At 43.7% G+C, this 18004-nt stretch overlaps 1 long non-coding RNA gene across 1 annotated transcript in view; it reads right to left on the bottom strand.

Annotated features, from left to right (window-relative positions):
* The window catches only part of LOC118146294 (uncharacterized), a 105223-nt gene that overhangs the window by 8260 nt on the left and 78959 nt on the right, over positions 1–18004 (bottom strand). The window lies entirely within an intron of this gene.

The following is an 18004-nucleotide window of genomic DNA, read 5'->3' as shown; positions in this document are numbered from 1 at the left end:
ACTGCAACTAGTACTCAGATCCCGGGGCAGGATATGGCCTGGGGAATGATGATATACAGGTATACTTTAGCTGCTGGTCACAACAAAAACAAACCCTGAATACTACACCCAAACATGCTAGACTGGCTGTGGGAAATCGGCTGAGATAAGGCAAACAGAACACAATAAGGCCATTTATCCTGAAACAAACTGGTCCTTCAGTTTTCGAGAGGCACCTATAACTCAGCCCTCCAGGAAGAACTTACGCGTCAGTTGCCTCGTTCTCTGGACACAGAGTACCATTAACTTTAAAAATATATCAGTGGCTGTGTGAAAGACAAGTCATCAAGCATGGTGCTGGGAAAAGGGCGGTTTGGGCTCCATTTAAGGAAAAGCACTGGGCGCCTGCAGGCCACAGACTTCGCCAACAGAATCTTTTGAGAAAGTTCCTCCTTCCATCTGGTGATCCCATCAGCAGCAGGCCTGTGCCCTAGGACAGGTAGCCTGGAATTTAAATCCCCCAGGTGCCAGCCCTTCTGCTTCTCAACTTGCTCTCAACTTGGGGTCCCTTCACTAAAGTCAAAGGAGGATGATGTCTGTGCCTCTACTTCTGGACCCAACTTTTATAAATATCCTGCGATCTAATTATTTTTATGACCAATTTTTCTTTTGACTGTTAGGCCTCCTCTGGGACCATGTAATTACCCCAGCCCTATTTGCAAGTTTAAGTGCGTGGCTCTGTGGTCGTCTGAACACAGGAAAAGGCTTTGCTGTGCATCGGTACGCATATTGCCTTCATAGCCAGGCTATTCCTAAATCGTTCACGAGTTTAAAGACGTGTCCCATAAAAACCTTCTTCTGGGCTCCATCCAAAGTGGTGGAGCCAGCATGGCCCTGGATTGGATATTTCAGGGACGCTGCGAGCAACCGCAAGGAAGCATTATGCCTAATCATGGCACTTGTCCGGATATCGTAGGAAAATTATGACCAAAAATACCTCCTGAAGACAGAATGACCACATGGCCTGCGGCAGACTGGCGGTGTCAAGGTGTTCAGCTTTTTCCAAGAATGGCACAGAGAAGAAGACCACAGAAGAGCTGAGCGTCTTGGAAAATGGGTGTGTTGTGCTAGGGAAAGCGCTGGCAGCATAGGAAATAAAGAAAGCTCCCCACGTAAGCCATCTAGCACAAGGGAATGTATGGCAGAGAGTCAACAGCCACGTCTTGGCAGCGAAGGATCTAGGTTCAAATGGCAGCTCTGCAACTTTCTAGAAATATGACCTTGAACAACTTAGTTACTTACTCTGATTGCCAGATTCCTCATCTCTAGTACTGAAAATCGTTGTGTCCATAGGTTGTGTAAGGATCAAAGAAGATAACAGACATAAAGTATTTAGCATTGCAGCTGGCAATTAGTAAATATTTCAGAAATGAGAGTATTGAGAGTATTGTTACTCTCAATGGTCATTATTATTAGGAGGATTATTATTTTCTCATTCACTCCTTATAGCTGCACAGTGTTTTACAATTTGAAATGGGCTGCTCTACTCATCCCTTTTTTGTTTGAGAAAAATCTGACTATGTAATGTATTCATACAATTAAAAAATAAAAATGATATACAAGTATATGATGAAAGCCTAACTCCCACCCTATCTCTATCCACCTTCTCCCTTCCTCCACAGCTTCCCTTGAAGGTAACTAATTTCCTTAGCTCCTATGTATGCACCAGTGTTTCTTTCTACAAATACATGTATTCAGGTTCCCCTATTTTTTATACAAAGGTAGCATTCTATTTATACTATTCTGCTATTTGCTATTTTTACTTTATATTAATAAATCTTACTATGGAGAGATTCTACTGGAGACCTTACCATATTAATATATAGGAAGCTTGCTGGATCTCTTTCTCTTTCATACACACACACACACACAGAGTTACATTGTCTATCTTTACATAGCTCTCTCACAGTTTATTTAACCAGCTCTCTCTGGATGGACACCTGGGCTGTTTCCAATTCCAATCTTGTATTGCTCCTGACTCTGCCACAGTGAGGCCCCTTGTTCAGCGTCATCTTGTACAAGTGCAGACACATCCTTGGAATGAATCCCCAGCAATGAAATCATTGGTCAAAGGGCACGAGCATCTGGGATTGTGGCTGGTTACTGCTGACGGCTCCACACTGGGATTATGCCATTTTGCGTCTCCCCAAGCAATGTTCAAGAGGGAGCAATCCTTTCAACTCTTCATTGTTTCTTCTGCTAGCTGCCCCCATGTCTCCAAATGTTATGCTCATCCAGTTTCTTTCCTTCTCTCTCTTTTTTTTTTTTTACCCATCTTAACCATATTTAAGCATCCAATTCAATGGCAGTAAGTGCATAATGTTGCGTAAGCATCACCAGAACATTCATCCCAAACTGAAACTCCGTACCCATTAACAATACGCCCCCACCCATTCCCTAATCCATTCTTGTTTATGCTGGCACTTGCCCATATAGCATAGTTGGAGGGGAATCAAGCTTCCTGACAAATCCACCAAAATGCTCACATTTGCTCTCTGAACCATAGTACTCGTTTAATAATAGTGGAACAAAGGCTTTTATTGTATGATGAGAGATTAGCCTTGTAGAAAAAATTCTCCTGGAAGAAGAAACCAAAGTCTTTAAATTTCACACAAACTTGTGAATGCCTCCTTTCTATATGCAGCTCTGCGTGGGTCGGGCAGAGGATGCTGGAAAGGGCACTGGGGATGGTATATCTCATGGTGTGTGGGGTCAGGGAACTCAGAAAAAGAATGCTATATTTTGTCTACTCCTTAGTCTAAGGACTAAATTGCCTAGTTGTCAGATAAAGGAGAATGGAATTGGTTTTGCACCCAGCAAGCACTTGGTTTTCTAAGACCTGCAGTTCTATGGGCACCTCCCTAATGCCATGGCTCTCTCCCTAGATTTCCCAGCCATGTTAAGATTCCTCTTCCCAAGCTCCAAGGCCCCTGAGGACCATATGCCAGGGGCATTGAGGGATGGGGAGGATGAGCCTGAGAGAGTAAAGGAAGTGACAGTAAGTAGAAGGGATGCTGCACATAAACTGACAAGCTATGTGCACAAGATGATGTATGTAAAGGGCTTACCAGGGGGCCTGAATCCAGTGACTGTTCAGTGAGTGGTGATGATGATGCACATGGCTGAAGATGATGATGATGATGATGATGATGATAAATTCCTTAAGGATCAGCTGCGTGAGTAGTGGCTCAGATCCTAAATATTGGAGCAGCTGATCTCCTTATACTGATCTGAAATCCAATCCCTCCAACTTCCAATGGGTCTTAATTCTGCATTGCACTTCTAAATACACACACGTCAGTGGATTAAAGACAGCAACGGTTCCTCCTGATGTCTCCTCTTCTTCAATCTGAATATCTCATCATTCTTCAAGCATCCTTCAAAAACCTTGGTTTGTAGACCCTCATGGAGCATTTTGACAGACTGAAGCAAGGGAATCATGGGGAGAAGAGCTCCATCCCATGAAAGTGAGATGGACCACAGATGAGGGGGAGGTAGAATTTGAGACCCAGGGACTGAGGAAACAGGATGAGAAAGGAGTGACTCCTTGTGTCAGAGGACCAAAGAAGTGATTCTTCAGGCCTTAGTTCAGAGCAATGATCGTGAGAGCACCAATACTGGACTATCAGCCTGGTTAGCCCTGGGCCAAGGAATGTCAGGACTTGATAGGGTTCCATGACTGTGTCCCTGGGAATTCTGCTATTTAATTACCAAATCTCCGAGGTTCACCTCCATATGAGCCCATCTAAATAGGGCATTAAGAAGGTTTCATACCACCCTCCCAAAGTCACTCTCTCCATCTTTAGGTGGAAAGTTAATCTATACCATGAAGACCTTTACCTCCACATTCCAGGTGCCAAGTCCCACCCTTGAACAGAAACAGTCTCCCTCATTTCCCTGTGATAACTTGGTGACATTGAAGGACAGAGTAGAGGGGCAATGTATGGTAGAACAGGCGGGGGATACCGAGTGGTTTTGCTTCCCTCTCTGGAAATCTCTGTGAACCCCAAAGACTGTAAAGGAGCAAGGTCTACTAATGATTAGTGGTTAATAGTGATAATCTGATTAATCTATTAAACTAGTTAATAGGTTGGCAGATCCCTGGCATTGACTCCAATGAGCTTGTATGCATTTGCACATTTTTTTAGTCCTATGTGATATTTTTCATCTCGAATTATCCAAGTACTTGTTCACTGCTGCAACACAATGGCTTATTTTCCTAAACATTCATTCATCATTTTCCATTGAGAAAATCTCCATCCATCATTCTTCCTCCTTATATCACTCTTTACTTCGAAAAATCTCCCCAGTGCAAAGACCACATAAATGCCCTCTTTTATTTATTTATTGCACTTTAAGTTCTGGGATACGTGTGCAGAACATGTAGGTTTGTTACATAGTTATACACCATGTAACAAACCATGCCATGGTGGTTTGCTGTACCCATCAGCCCATCATTTACATTAGGTATTTCTCCTAATCTATCCGTCCCCTAGCCCCCCAATTCCAACAAGCCCTGGTGTGTGACGTTCCCCTCTCTGTGTTCATGTGTTCATTGTTCAACTCCCACTTACATGTGAGAACATACATCAACACCCCTTTTTCTATTAAGCCCCGCAGCATTCCGAGAAGGAAGGTAGATGTAGCCTAATCTTTCATACAAAGAATAAAGCACGAGAAAGAAAGTTCATGCCCAACTGGTGTCCTCTCTTAAGGAAGCCACCACCACAACAGTGAGCAGGACGGCAATCATTGGCTCCCTACTTCTCCCAGCTCACGGGACTCAGGGCCGCATAGCCAAGTACAAGATGCCTGGTTGGTATAAAGAGTTCCCAATTATATCACCAGGCCTGGTTATTTCTGCATGCTAGGACAGATCCAGGTGGCCCATAATGGGGAGCCTGGAGGCTGCCTTCATTCTTGGATTCACCTTCACAGTGCATGGATGTGAAGTTCAAGTTCAGCCTCTGCTCCTGCTGTGGTCCCAGTGAAAGGACATGTGCAGCGGCACGTAACCACCATTGCTGCCTCCCAGGTTGTGGCTACAAGTTCTTCCCGGCAAAGTCCATCTTCACCGATGTGCTCCAATTTCCCTCCCCACCCACCGACTCTTTTCTTTTTTGGATGATAGTGACTGCCTGAGTTAGCTCTTATGAGTCAATTCCACCTACTTTTGGTCAAACTCCACTCCTGGCTTGGTCCCCTTCCAAGACAAATGCAGAAGCCACAGGGGGCTGGAGAGTTGCCCTGGCAGAGAGTTGCCCAACAGAACTTCAGTTCATTTCCCAGGTTGCCATCAGAACCTCCAACATGGGAGTGGAGCCCAGCGTCCAAGCCTGGCAGGGAACTTGGCATTTGGGGAAGACATTTAGGATGTTGGGGCCTCCTTACTTTTATGCCTTTCAATATGAGCACCAGTTCCTGACTCCAATGCTCTCCCAAACACAATGGGGTCAAATACTTGAATTCCACCTATTTTCTAAATTCAGAAGTCAGAATGAAGGAGACGTGGAGAAAGGCAGTGACACCAATGAAGACACAGAAGAAGAGAGAAAGCTGAGAGAGGCTGACCGCAGGGACACAGGATGCCTCGTTCCAAGTTGCCTGGCCCATTTCTCACACTCAGACACTTAACTGTCCTCACCCCTCATCTTCAAACTCATGCCCCTCTTGTGCCCTGGTACCTCCAGTGGTTCTAAAATTTTTTCGCAAGAAGTTGGCCATCTAGTTGGAAGAGAGGCTAAGGAATTAGCTTTGAGGCTGCCTTTGCATACTGGGCAGTTTTGGTTTTGACTAAACGCTTACTTGGTGTGGCTAATGGGAACTGTCGGGGGTTCCCACTGCCCAGCACAATTTCTGTTCCATCAATCCTGCCACATGGTCCAGTCATTCTCTTGATCCTCAACTCATGCTGTCCAGGCTCATCTGCCTAGTTCTGCTCATTTCACTTTCTTCCCATTACCTAGACTCTGCACAGACCTTCCCAGATTCCAGGTCTCAATGAGACCCAATTAAATACCATATTGCTCATTTATGTGGCAGCTGGGCATGGTGTCTGACAGGATGCCAGGGACTGTCTACAAACCTTGCGTCTGTACAGGACTTTGCAGTCTGCAACGCGTTTTTGCATCCAGCATCTTATCCAACTCTCACAGCAACTTTATATGGTACCCAGGAGAGTAAGAGTAATTGTTTCATCTTCAAGAATGGCAGCAGGCACAGCAACTTTGGGCACACAGACCCACATGGAAACCCCACCTCTGATGTCTATTGCTTTGAGTGAGCTGGGACAGTTCTGAGTCTCAGTTTTATCATCTCTAAAATGGGCCCATAGTTACCTACCTTGCAAAATGTTGTTAGATCTAGATCTAGAGATAATGTATTTAAGGAGCCTAGCAAAGTACATGGAATAGGGTATAAGCTTCTAAATGGTAGCAGTTTTGATGATGATGATGATAGTGGTGGAAGTGGTAATGATAGAGACTGTACTAACCCAGATGTTAGCAGTGGTTTTATTGTTTACCTATACTTTCTATCTTTTCTATAGTTAATCATGACTAGCATGATTTATTTTTTTTAAAAATGGTTCAAGTTTTTTTTTTTTGAGACAGAGTCTCACTCCATCACCCAGGCTGGAGTGCAGTGGCATGATCTTGGCTCACTGTAACCTCCATCTCCCAGGTTCAAGTGATACTCATGCCTCAGCCATCCAAGCAGCTGAAATTATAGGTGTGCACCACCACACCCCGCTAATTTTTTTTCAATGTTTACTGGAGATGAGGTTTCACCATGTTGGCCAGGCTGGTCTCTAACTCCTGACCTCAAGTGATCCACTTGCTTCTGGCCTGCCAAAGTGTTGGACTTACATGTGTGAGCCACCACGCCCAGCTAGTCTTTCAAGTATTCCTGATAAGCATTTTATTCTTCTGCTCCAGAGCAACATGCTAGTTCTGCAGAAACTCCACTAGGAAGCTGGCAGCCCTGGGCAGGTGCTGTCTGAATGCCTGGCCAAAGCCTCATTCCCCACACTCGGTCTCACTCACCACATATTCAAGTCCAGGTAATTGTGCCCAGCAGCTACCAGTTCCCATGTAATTGTCCCCAAATTGCTCCGGGTGGCCTCTCCAGGCAGGAGCTCTTCACAATCAGTCCTTTCATCAAGATGTTAAAAGACAAGTGATTATTTTGGGGAATTGCTTGTCAGCAAGAAGATGCAGCTCTAATAGGGCATAATAGGGGCCTCGTGTTCATTACAATCTGGAAGATGCTATCACATCATTTCTTCATCCACAGCTCATTAGGCATTCCAGCCTCAGCTCCCTGACATGACTGGGTTTGTTATACTGTGTGAAAAAAAAAGCATCTCAAATGAGGACAATTTAAGGACTCTGTGGATGCACCCATATACAGGTGGTCACCAAACATCTTAATATGCTTAATCTTGCCTTGGATTCAAAGTAACATATGTATGAGAGCAAGCATATCCATGCATACAACACACACACACACACACACACACACACAGCACCCAGAACATCTTGCAGCCAGGCGCAGTGGCTCATACCTGTAATTCTAGCACTTTGGGAGGCCAAGGTGGGCGGATCACCTGAGGTCGGGAGTTCGAGACCAGCCTGACCAACCACGGAGAAACCCCATCTCTACTAAAAATACAAAATCAGCCTGGGCGTGCCGCTGACGCATGCTGCTCGGGAGACTGAGGCAGGAGAATTGATCGAACCCGGCAGATAGAGGTTACGGTGAGCTGAATTGTGCCATTGCACTGAGGCCCAGTTGATGAGAGTGAAGCTCTGTCTCAAGAAAAAGAAAAAAAGAACATCTTGCAAAAAAACATCTAAATGCTTCCTGATTACATTTCTTCTGCTTCACTTTCTTAAGATTTTTTTAAGCAATGAGGAGTTATTTTTTGAAATAGGAAACCAAAATCCTCAATTAAGTATTCAGTATTTCTACATATGGCCAAGTTTGGCATGGGTACTCCAGGGAATAACAGAGAAAAACACATGTCCTCATGGAGTTTATAATCTCATTAGGGAGAAAGAATCAGTGCCCACAAAACAAGGCACGAAAGAAACAACAGACCCAGTGCAATGGCTCATGCCTGTAATCCTAGCAATCTGGGAGGCCAAGGCGGGCTGATGACTTGAGGTCAAGAGTTCGAGACCAGCCTGGCCAACATGGTGAAACCCCATCTCTACTAAAAATAAAAAAAATTAGCTGGGCATGGTGGCACACCTGTAATCCCACCTACTTGGGAGGCTGAGGCAGGAGAATTGCTTGAACCCAGCAGGTGGAAGTTACAGTGAGCCAAGATCGTGCCACTCTGTACTCCAGCCTGGTGACAGAGCAAGACTCTGCCTCAGAAAAAAAAAGAAAGAAAAGAAAAGAAAGAATGACAGCAGGGAAAAAGGAGGATATTGTCATTTTTTAAATGCCTCTGAGACTCTGAGAGAAAGGTCTTGTCATAAGAGATCAAAGCTTTGCTGGGATGAGTCAGATTGCACAGCCACAGAAGAAACATACAGAATAGTGTTTCTTGAGAAGAGGGAAAGTGAAGGGATAGAAGGAGGAAGACTGTGAGAGAGAGAAAAAAAGAGAAAATGAGAGAGGGAAGGGGAGAGAGGGAGGGAGACAATGAGAGAAGGAGGGGAAGAGAGAATGAGAGAAGGGAGAGAAAGGAAGAGAGAGAAAAGAGAGACAGACAGACTAGGGGACAGAAAAAAAAAAAGAGGGAGAGAAATATGAGGAGCAGTGGAGAGAGAAGGGGAACTGAGAGAATGAGGGGGTGACAGTTAGACTGGAAGAGACAGGGAGAGAGTGACAGGGAGAGACAGGAAGAGAAGGGAGAGAGCACAGGGAGAGAGAGAGAGAGAAAGAGATATAGGGACAGACAGAAAGAGAGAGGGGAGAGAGACAGGGAGAGAGAGAGATAAAAAGAGACAGACATGGGGAGACAAAGAGGAAGAGAAATATGAAAGAAGGAAGGAGTAGAGATGGGGTGGAGAGGACAGAGGACAGGAGACAGAATGGTGGGGGGCGGGGAGAGAGAGAGAGAGAGAGACAGACAGTGGGGAAGAGGAGAGAGAGAATGAGGGCCTGAGGGAATGGGAGAAGGAGGGAGGGATGGCACACAAACACTTGAAAGGGAGGAGGGAAACTGCAAGGAAATGGAGACCTCGAGAGTGATCCTGAATAGCAGACATAAGGCTGGGGTGAGCTAACAGAGCACTATTTCACGTTCTTAGGCAGAGCGTAAGGTGGTAACCGAAGTGAGCTAAGTATTTGTGAAGGTCACTGGGGGTGCTGTGTCCAGATCCTTGGAACCCTGTTCTTTTGGAGGAACTTCATGCAGCTAGCTGAGCTCGCCGAGCCTCTCTGGTTGTCAATTTCTCTTAGAAGTAAAAGAGTATTGTCTGGGGAAGTGAGAAGCAGGGTGTGTGTGTGTGTGTGTGTGTGTGTGTGGCCAAGTGTGCTACATGCTGCCTTGATGAGACCATCTGATAGGTCCCTGTCGTGCCAACCTGGCTCTCTTGTTCTTTGGGGGCAGATGAAAGCGCTGGGATGAAACCTACTGGGATTAGGGGGTTAATGAAGTGCTTGGCCTCAGGAAAGTTTGAGGGGGCCTGGCTTTCTCAACCTTGTTACATAATTTATGACTTCGTCTTCCAACTCGGCAGGCCCTCCTTCCATGTCAGTATTATTCTTGACTAAGAATTGTTCCTGCTTGCTGAGGGAATGCCTATTTGTGGATCACCTGTCACCTCCAGTTGAAGGGAACTCAAATTCCTAAAGGGCAGTGGCCTCAGATTTAGTCCATTTTTGTCCAGCCAAAGTATGAGCTGCCATGTTCATTTTTCCCTACCACCCAAGCCAAGTCATCTTAGGGTGTAGCTGCAGGAGGCCAGTGCTGGCTCAGCTTTGAGCCACAGCAGGAGGTTTATAGGGATTAAGGCAAGGCGAGGGACACTAGATTTGGTTTCAAAGTGATATTCACCAGGATATTGGATTGCATTTTAAGGAGCTACTAATGGAGATGTGGGTGGATGGGGGCCAGCCCCTGAAGATTTTCCATTCCGATAGTGAAATCGAGTCACCCAGTGCAGGCTGTCTGTCATATGGGGCTGCTGCTCTACTTTGCTTGTTTAGAGGGGAGTCAACAACACTGAAAGGCCTTGTACCAGGGTCAGGGATGGGAAAAGCCACCACCAGGCCTTCCTCTGTGTCCTTCTGAACCTGTGGACCACCAGTGTGGGCTCAGGAGTAGATAGAGACAATGAGGGGTGCTAGGAGATCCTCCTACCAGAATGTCCCCATTCATGACTCCTCTGCAGACAGCCAGGAAGGCACTGGGGTCTCTAAAAACCCCTTCCATAGCATCAATAATCACAGAGGCACAGGAGGGGGAACCTGACATGGTGTAGGGGGAGAATAGGAGAAGGGTTGAGGGGCAAAGAGTGGACCTTTAGCTGAATACAAAGCCTCATAGGATCAGAACTCAGTCTGGGCTCTGGGAGGAGGTGAAACAGTAGGTAAACGTTATTGACATCACTATTTCGCCAAGGTCAGCCTTCAGGGGCACATGGCCTTCAGTGTTGCTGACTCAGAAGTTACCCTTTAATGCAAAGCCTACGCTTAATCCCTCTCATCTCCCCTTACGGCCAGGCCAAACTGTTCACCCATCCCTCTTGGAGCCTGCAATCTCCGGCCTCCCTGCCTTTCCCAGGGGCCAGTCACAGCACCTCCTCCAAGTCACCTTCAAGGCACTGTGGAAGAAGCTTGAGCACAGGGGTCTCCAAGGCTGGGATTCCAGTGGTGACACTGGTGGGGGTTGGACCTTGTGACCTTCCACATTGCTGAGAGTCAATTCAAGGATGTCATTATAGCTAACTCTTGAGTCATAGTGCAGATTAAAGGAAATAATAAATGCATGTGAATGGGGGCAAGCAGCAGGCCTGGCACACAGTGGGCATCAATTATTTATCTTCCTTCAGAACTGAATCCCTGAGGATAAGGACTGGGCGCTCTTGTTCTGTGCTTTGGGCCATCCCAAAGTGGCTAGAAAGAAGTGGTGTGTGCAGGGAGGGCCACCAAGTAGCCAGTGGCCAAGGCCCCAGAGCTCTGAGTCACCCTCCACAGGGTCACCAGACAAGAGGTCTAGCCTCAGCCTCTAGACCAAAGTTGAGTGACTATTCCAGTGGTTCCAAGAAGCAGCAGTCAAGGTCTATGGATCTGGATAGAGTTGAGAACCCGCAGGTCACTGCACATTCTGCTCCTCCCTCACTGTCACCCTCCCCACCCCCAACCCTGCCCCACCCTCCCAGACTTCTGCCCTACCTTTCAACTGTCTTGCCCTTTGCTGGCAGGTGCAAAATCAATCGCACCTTCCAGGGGACCAAATTCTCCCATTCACTCTCTTCTTCCCCTTCAGCTAGCAGCTAAAAAAAAAAAGCCACGTTTTATTATAAAGATGGAAGATCTTAAGGATATTCAATGAAGAAGCAGCACAGCCCAACAGAAAGAACCAGAAGATTACAACATCATCCTGCTCTGCATTTATAAGCTGGGCAATCTTGAGCTAGTTGCTGAACTTCTCTGAACCTCCTTTTCTGTATCTGTGAAATGATAATGAAAAAGGAAACCTTTGCAGGGCTTTTGTTGAGAAGGGAAAGCAAGACAGTGTATATGAAAAGGCTTTGTTAACAGGAAGTGCTGTGAAATTATGAGGCGGTTATCAGAAAGAACGTGCAGTGTGTGAGGTCGGCTAAGGCTATCTGTGATTGTGTCACTTTCTAGAACACATCTTTATTTCTGTGTTTGTTTCCTGTGTGACAGGCAGGGTTCTAGGCTGGAGGGAAACTGCAGTGAACAAAAGGCCACATCTCTGCCTGGAAGAGCTTTCCTTCTAGTCAGGGGAAACAGACAGTGAATGAATCACATGACATAGCATAGCTTTATGCGCAGGAGATAAGCAGGTGAGGCTCAGGAAGTGTGGGGCGGCCAGGGTCACTATTGTAAAGAGAGGGGTCAGGGAGGAACCTTCTAAGGAGAGTCACCACCTCTCCTAAGAGGCCTCTCATAGCAAACTCCCCCTCCTTTCTCTGAGAGGGTCTGAAGGCAGGCAACAGATGACTTAGGAGGCTTCTAATGGTCTTTAGGAGCAGGAAGGCACCACCACCATTATCATGCAACATTGTTCTGGAAGTGCAAGCCAATGCAATTAGAGAAGGAGAAAAATAAGAGGTAAATGTATTAGAAAGGAGGAAGCCAATTTAATATGATTTGCAGATGATATGATTATGTATCTAAATCAACTAAAAAACTTTAGAAACAAAAAGAGAATTGACTTGGGTAGCTTCTTCTTATACAAACAACCATCAGTTAAGAGAATATAGTGGAAGAAAAAGTGCCACTTACAATATGAAGAAAAAGAAAAAACATCCAAGAATAAATTTCACAAGAACTGTGTAGAATCTCTGTAAAAAAAAAAAACAAAAAACTTTAAACTGCCACTTAGGAATTTTAATCATACTTGAATTAAAGACATATTCTTGAATACAAATTTTCAGTGCTGTAGAAATTTTGGTTTTCCTCATTCAAAGCAATCCTTGTTAAAGTATCAACATAATTTTTTTTGGCTAACAAACTTATTCTAAAGTTTATCTGGAAAAGCAAATATATGAGAATAACTAGGAAAAATGATGGAGAAAAATGAAAGTGGGCAGATGGGCTTCCTCATCAGATATGTAAATGTATTTATTATAAATCTAAAATAACCAAAACAATTTGTTACAGTGCAATTTGGCACAGGCAGATTCACAGAACAAGAGAGAGTCCAGATATAAGCCCAAACACATATTGGAATTGGGTATACCATAAAGGTATAACTCAAATCAGTAATAAAAAAATAAATGATTCGATTAATAAAATGGGAAGAACTGCTGAACCACTGGAGGTAGGAAAGAATTAAGCTGGAAATCCATTTCATACTTTACACTAAAAAAATTACAGATGAAGCAACAATGTTAATGTAAAATGTAAAGCTTAAAAGTTCCAGAAAGAGGCACAGATGACTTTAAAAATAATCTTAGGCTAGAGAGTCTCTGCATAAATAACACAAAACCCAAAAGTCATTAAAAATATTGACCATGTAAAGTTTTCTAAGTCTGTAGGTTTAAAAAAATATATCATGTAAAATGTCAGAAAATGAATACTAAACATATTTAGCATATAAGTTAGAATAGACTACCTCTTGGGTATTTTGTATACTAGTTAGGGTGGGGAACTACCATTACATTAAAAAAACAAAAGACCTAAAGTACATGATGGTTCAAGTCCAGTGGTTTCAGTTAACTACAGAACAGGGAACCCTCTCCTCCAAATTATTCAAAGACCAGGCTGACAAGAGGTCTTACCAGCTTTAACCCCCGGTGTCATGGAGGAGAGTTGGTGGGAAGTTCCTATGGGCTAGGCTTGGCAGTAGCGTATGTCATCTGTACTCACAGTCCCTTGGCTAAAACTCATTCACATGTCCATGTCTACCCTAAACAGGGCTGGGAAATGTAGTCCCTCACTAGTTGCCTCTTCCCAGGGACAATTCTACACACCAGAAAGCAGAGTACACATTTCTGATGAGCAGTTAGCCATCTCAGCCATATCGTGCATGCATGTCACACGTAGAAAGGCAGAGGGCAGATATTGTTAAATTAAACAGAATTCCAGAAATCTTTTCAAAAAGACAAGCAGAGCAGGGGCTATGAATTCACACTTCATACAACAGGAAATGCAAATGCTCATTAAGCAAATGAAAAATCCTAAAGCTTGTCATTATTAAGCACATTAAAATAAAAGCAATAGGAAGATATCACTTTTTATTTATCAGACTGGTAAAGATGAAAGTTTGGTAAGAGTTGCTTTCAGATAATGTTGGTGGGAGTATACATTAGTGCAACACTTTTGGAGAACTATTTGATAACATCAACAATAATTTAAATACATATAACTTTTGTTTAACCCAACAATTCCCCACTAATAAATGTGTCCTATACTGGTTAACGTGCGCCAAGAGATATGAATAAGGACGCTCATAGAGGCATTGTATACATTAGTAAAAAAGTAAAGTGAACAGACAAAAACTAGGAACAAGTTGTGTGTCTACCAGTAAGAAATGTGTGGATTAAGTGACATATGATATGTCCACATAATGGATGCAGTGTACTCTATTAAGAGAATAATTCGGATCCATCTGTCCTAATAGAAAGATCTCCAAAATATCCAGAAGATGCTCCCTTAATCCATCTTCACTTAACAGATTTATCACATGGTGTGATGCTTAGTCCATCCATAAAATACACCACATGATGAGCATGGCCCACTCTCTGGAGTTCCAGGACCCTTCTCCTACAAGCTGTGTGGGGGGCTTAGCAGGAGGCAATTGTGTTTGTCACAGGGTCTGATTACGCAAGTCGCACTTGTTACTTTTTATTCATAACTAAACTATGGAAGAACTAATTGAGTATCGGTACAAAGTAAGAGTCTGAAAACCAAGGTGAATGCTTTGGAAATACTCAATATAAGTGAGTTTTTACCAAAAACCAAAATGATGTCCAAATAGATGTGAGGTGATTGTGAAAGATGGCAGGTGGGAGTGATCTGGGAGGTTTCTACTCTCAGATATCTTGCAAAGTATCTTTTAATTCTCACTCCAAGTTTGGGCAAGAAATGTAAACCGCAAATTGTAGATCATACATTACAGGTAGGGTTTTGACTGAAAGTAATATAGGACTCCAATTAATTGATGCACCCTCAAAAAAGAGGAGCCTTAGTTCCTCCACATTAAAAGTTCATCCACCGATATCTGTGAGATTAAAGATTCAGTGATGCAGTAATATAGTCATTACAATTATTTGTTTGAAAGAATTTTTACCTTTTAGAGATGCAGGCTGAAATATTAGAGAATGAGTAAAATTACATCTGAAACTGACTTCAAAGTGGTAACGGAGGCCAGGTGCTGTGGCTCATTCCTGTAATCCAGGCACTTTGGGAGGCCAAGGTGTGTGGATCACTTGAGGTCAGGAGTTCAAGACTGGCCTGACCTACATGATGTAAACCCCCCCTCTACTAAAAAAAAAAAAAAAATACAAAATTAGCCAGGTGTGATGATGCACACCTGTAATCCCACCTCAGGAGGCTGAGGCAGGAGAATCGCTTGAACCTGGGAGGTAAAGGTTGCAGTGAGCCGAGATCGCACCATTGCACTCCAGCCTGGGTAACAAGAGCAGAGCTCCACCTCAAAAAAAAAAAAAAGAAAGAAAAGAAAAACCAAAGTGATAACAGGTCAAAGGGCAGATACAGATGAAACAAGCTTGGCTGTGATTTGGTAATATTTGAAACTCAATGACACACCCATGGGAGTTTATTATACTATTCCACTTAACTTTTGTATATGTTTAAGATTTTCCATAATAAAAAGTAGGAAAAAAGTCAGATTAATTTGTATTTATAATTATAAATTAGAATAAAATGTTTAAAATATGAATATATAATTTTTATAACTATTCTCTTAACCTCCTCTTTAAAATTAACCAGCAGTGACAGCATCAGATAAAAGGGCTTTGGCTAAATCATTGTGTTTTTCTTTTTTAAAAAAAGGATATAGATACAGTATGATTATATTATAGTTAAATATGCTGGTAGATGTAACTGCAGTGATTTCAGTTTTGCCCCAACACAAGAAACATCACAGTACTTTTCTAAAATCAAATTTAATCTACTCTGTGTCCCCATCCCACCAGTGATAAAAGTGTTCATCTCAAGTATTCCAGGGTTTCTTCTCACCCCATCTAGTGGACATTATCATTGCTCTCTTCCTCTTCCTCCTCCTCCTCTTCCTAGTTAAGATAGTAAGAAAACAACAAAACTCTGCCATAGAAACAGACCCCATTCTTTCATCCTGGTGCTAGAAGTCACCACCGCCCTTCCACAACTCAAGCTCCCAAACAACTGCCTCCCTGCCCCCTTCTCTGTCCTCAGCCTTCACACGGGGCCCACCCAGGGGTTTAACTGGGCTCCGTGAGACTGACAAAGGCAGATCAGGGCATTCTGTCCAGGCACTGCACAAGAGGCCAGCCCTTAATCTCCCTGTACAAGAGGCCAGCCCTGCCCTGCCACAGAGAGAAGCAGAGGACAGCCCAGAGGACAGCCCACCCTCTTCTGAAAAAAGATGCAGCAACTAAATTTGCCCTTACATTCATCCTAGCTGGATGGTACATTTTCTCCAACACACTGCTGGTATGGTGTGGCTTTCTGTCACCACCCAAATCTCATGTCACACTGTAATCCCTGCATTTTGGAGGAGGGATCTGGTAGGAGGTGACTGGATCATGGGGTTGGATTTCTGCCTTGCTGTTCTCATGATAGTGAGTGAGTTCTTACAAGATCTGCTTGTTTGAAAGTGTGTAACATCTCTCTCTCTCTCTCTCTCCTGCTGCCATGTGAAGACGTGCTTGCCTCCCCTTTGCCCTTCTGCCATGATTTTGAGTTTCCTGAGGCCTCCCCAGCCATGCTTCCTGTACAGCCTGTAGAACTGAGAGTCAACTAAACCTCTTTTCTTTATAAGTTACTCAGTCTCAGATAGTTCTTTATAGCAGTGTGAGAATGGACTAATACACCTGCCTCATCCCTAGTTTGCCCTTCTCCAGAAAAGGTGGCTGATTCAGAAAGGTCTTGTCACTTTGAAGTAAGTGAAACTCTTCCATTTCTGGAGTCTTGAAGCCCCTCCCTTCCAAAAGCTTGTCTGTCCCTAAGCATCTCTCCTAATGACTTTTTTTTTAGTCAAATTTTATTTTATTATTATTATTTTTTTAATCATTGATAGTTTAGAGACGTTCCTTTCAGCTTCACAATTTATTATCGGTAATATCACACACATCTCAGAATGTCAGAAGCATCTGAACCAGAGTGACTCCACCTTGAATAAGGGCTGGGTAAAGTGAGGCTGAGACCTGCTGGGTTGCAATCCCCAGAGATTAGACATTCTAAGTCACAAGATGACATCGGAGGTCAGCACAAGATAGGTCATAAACACCCTGCTGACAAAACAGGATGCAATAAAGAAGTCATCCCAAACCTACCAGATCCAACATGATGATGAAAGTGACCTCTGGTTGTCCCTGTTTTACGATAATTTTAATGCATTAGCATACCAAAAGACACTCCCACCAGTGCCGTAACAGTTTACAAATGCCTTGGCAATGTCAGAGAGTTAGCCTATATGGTCTAAAAAAAGGACCTTGAATTGCCTGCCCCTTTCCTGGAAAATTCATGAATCATCCACTCCTTGTTTAGCATATGATCAAGAAATAACCATAAAAATAGCCACCCAGCAGCCCTCGGGGCTGCTCTCCCTATAAAGTAGGTACTCTTCTGTTTCTTTACTTTTTTAATAAATTTGCTTTCATTTTACTCTGTGAACTCACCCCAAGTTCTTTCTTGTGTGGTATCGAAGAACCTGCCTTGGAGTCTGGATCGAAACTCCTTTCCAGTAACAAGAATTGTTAGCAAATCGGGGAAAACTTCCATTCAGATTCTTTCATATATCAGAAGAAAAATGTCAGGACATTCCAATTTTTCTTAAGTGTACCATTCAGTGGTTTTTATTATATTCCCTAATTACCTTTGAAATGCATTTCTTTGAGGCTTTGGGCTATCATTTCTAACACTCATCAATTAAATTGCTGATTCCCTGAGAGAAGAAGATGCGAGGCCATCATCTTTTTTGGAAGTAGACATTGGTTTGGGGAGTGGGGATGGAAAGGGAACTCACATGCACTGAATGTCTGCTGTGTGCCATGCTAAGGAGACCCTTCTATCACGTTTCAATTAACTACAGACCACGGCACTCTCCTCCTCTAAATCATTCAAAGACCAGGCTGACAGAGACCTTATCTGC

This window comes from Callithrix jacchus, chromosome 12, assembly GCF_049354715.1.
Source record: "Callithrix jacchus isolate 240 chromosome 12, calJac240_pri, whole genome shotgun sequence".
Taxonomy (NCBI): domain Eukaryota; kingdom Metazoa; phylum Chordata; class Mammalia; order Primates; family Cebidae; genus Callithrix; species Callithrix jacchus.
The sequence above is the reverse complement of the archived record's forward strand: the minus strand, read 5'-3'. Positions and strand labels throughout refer to the sequence as shown.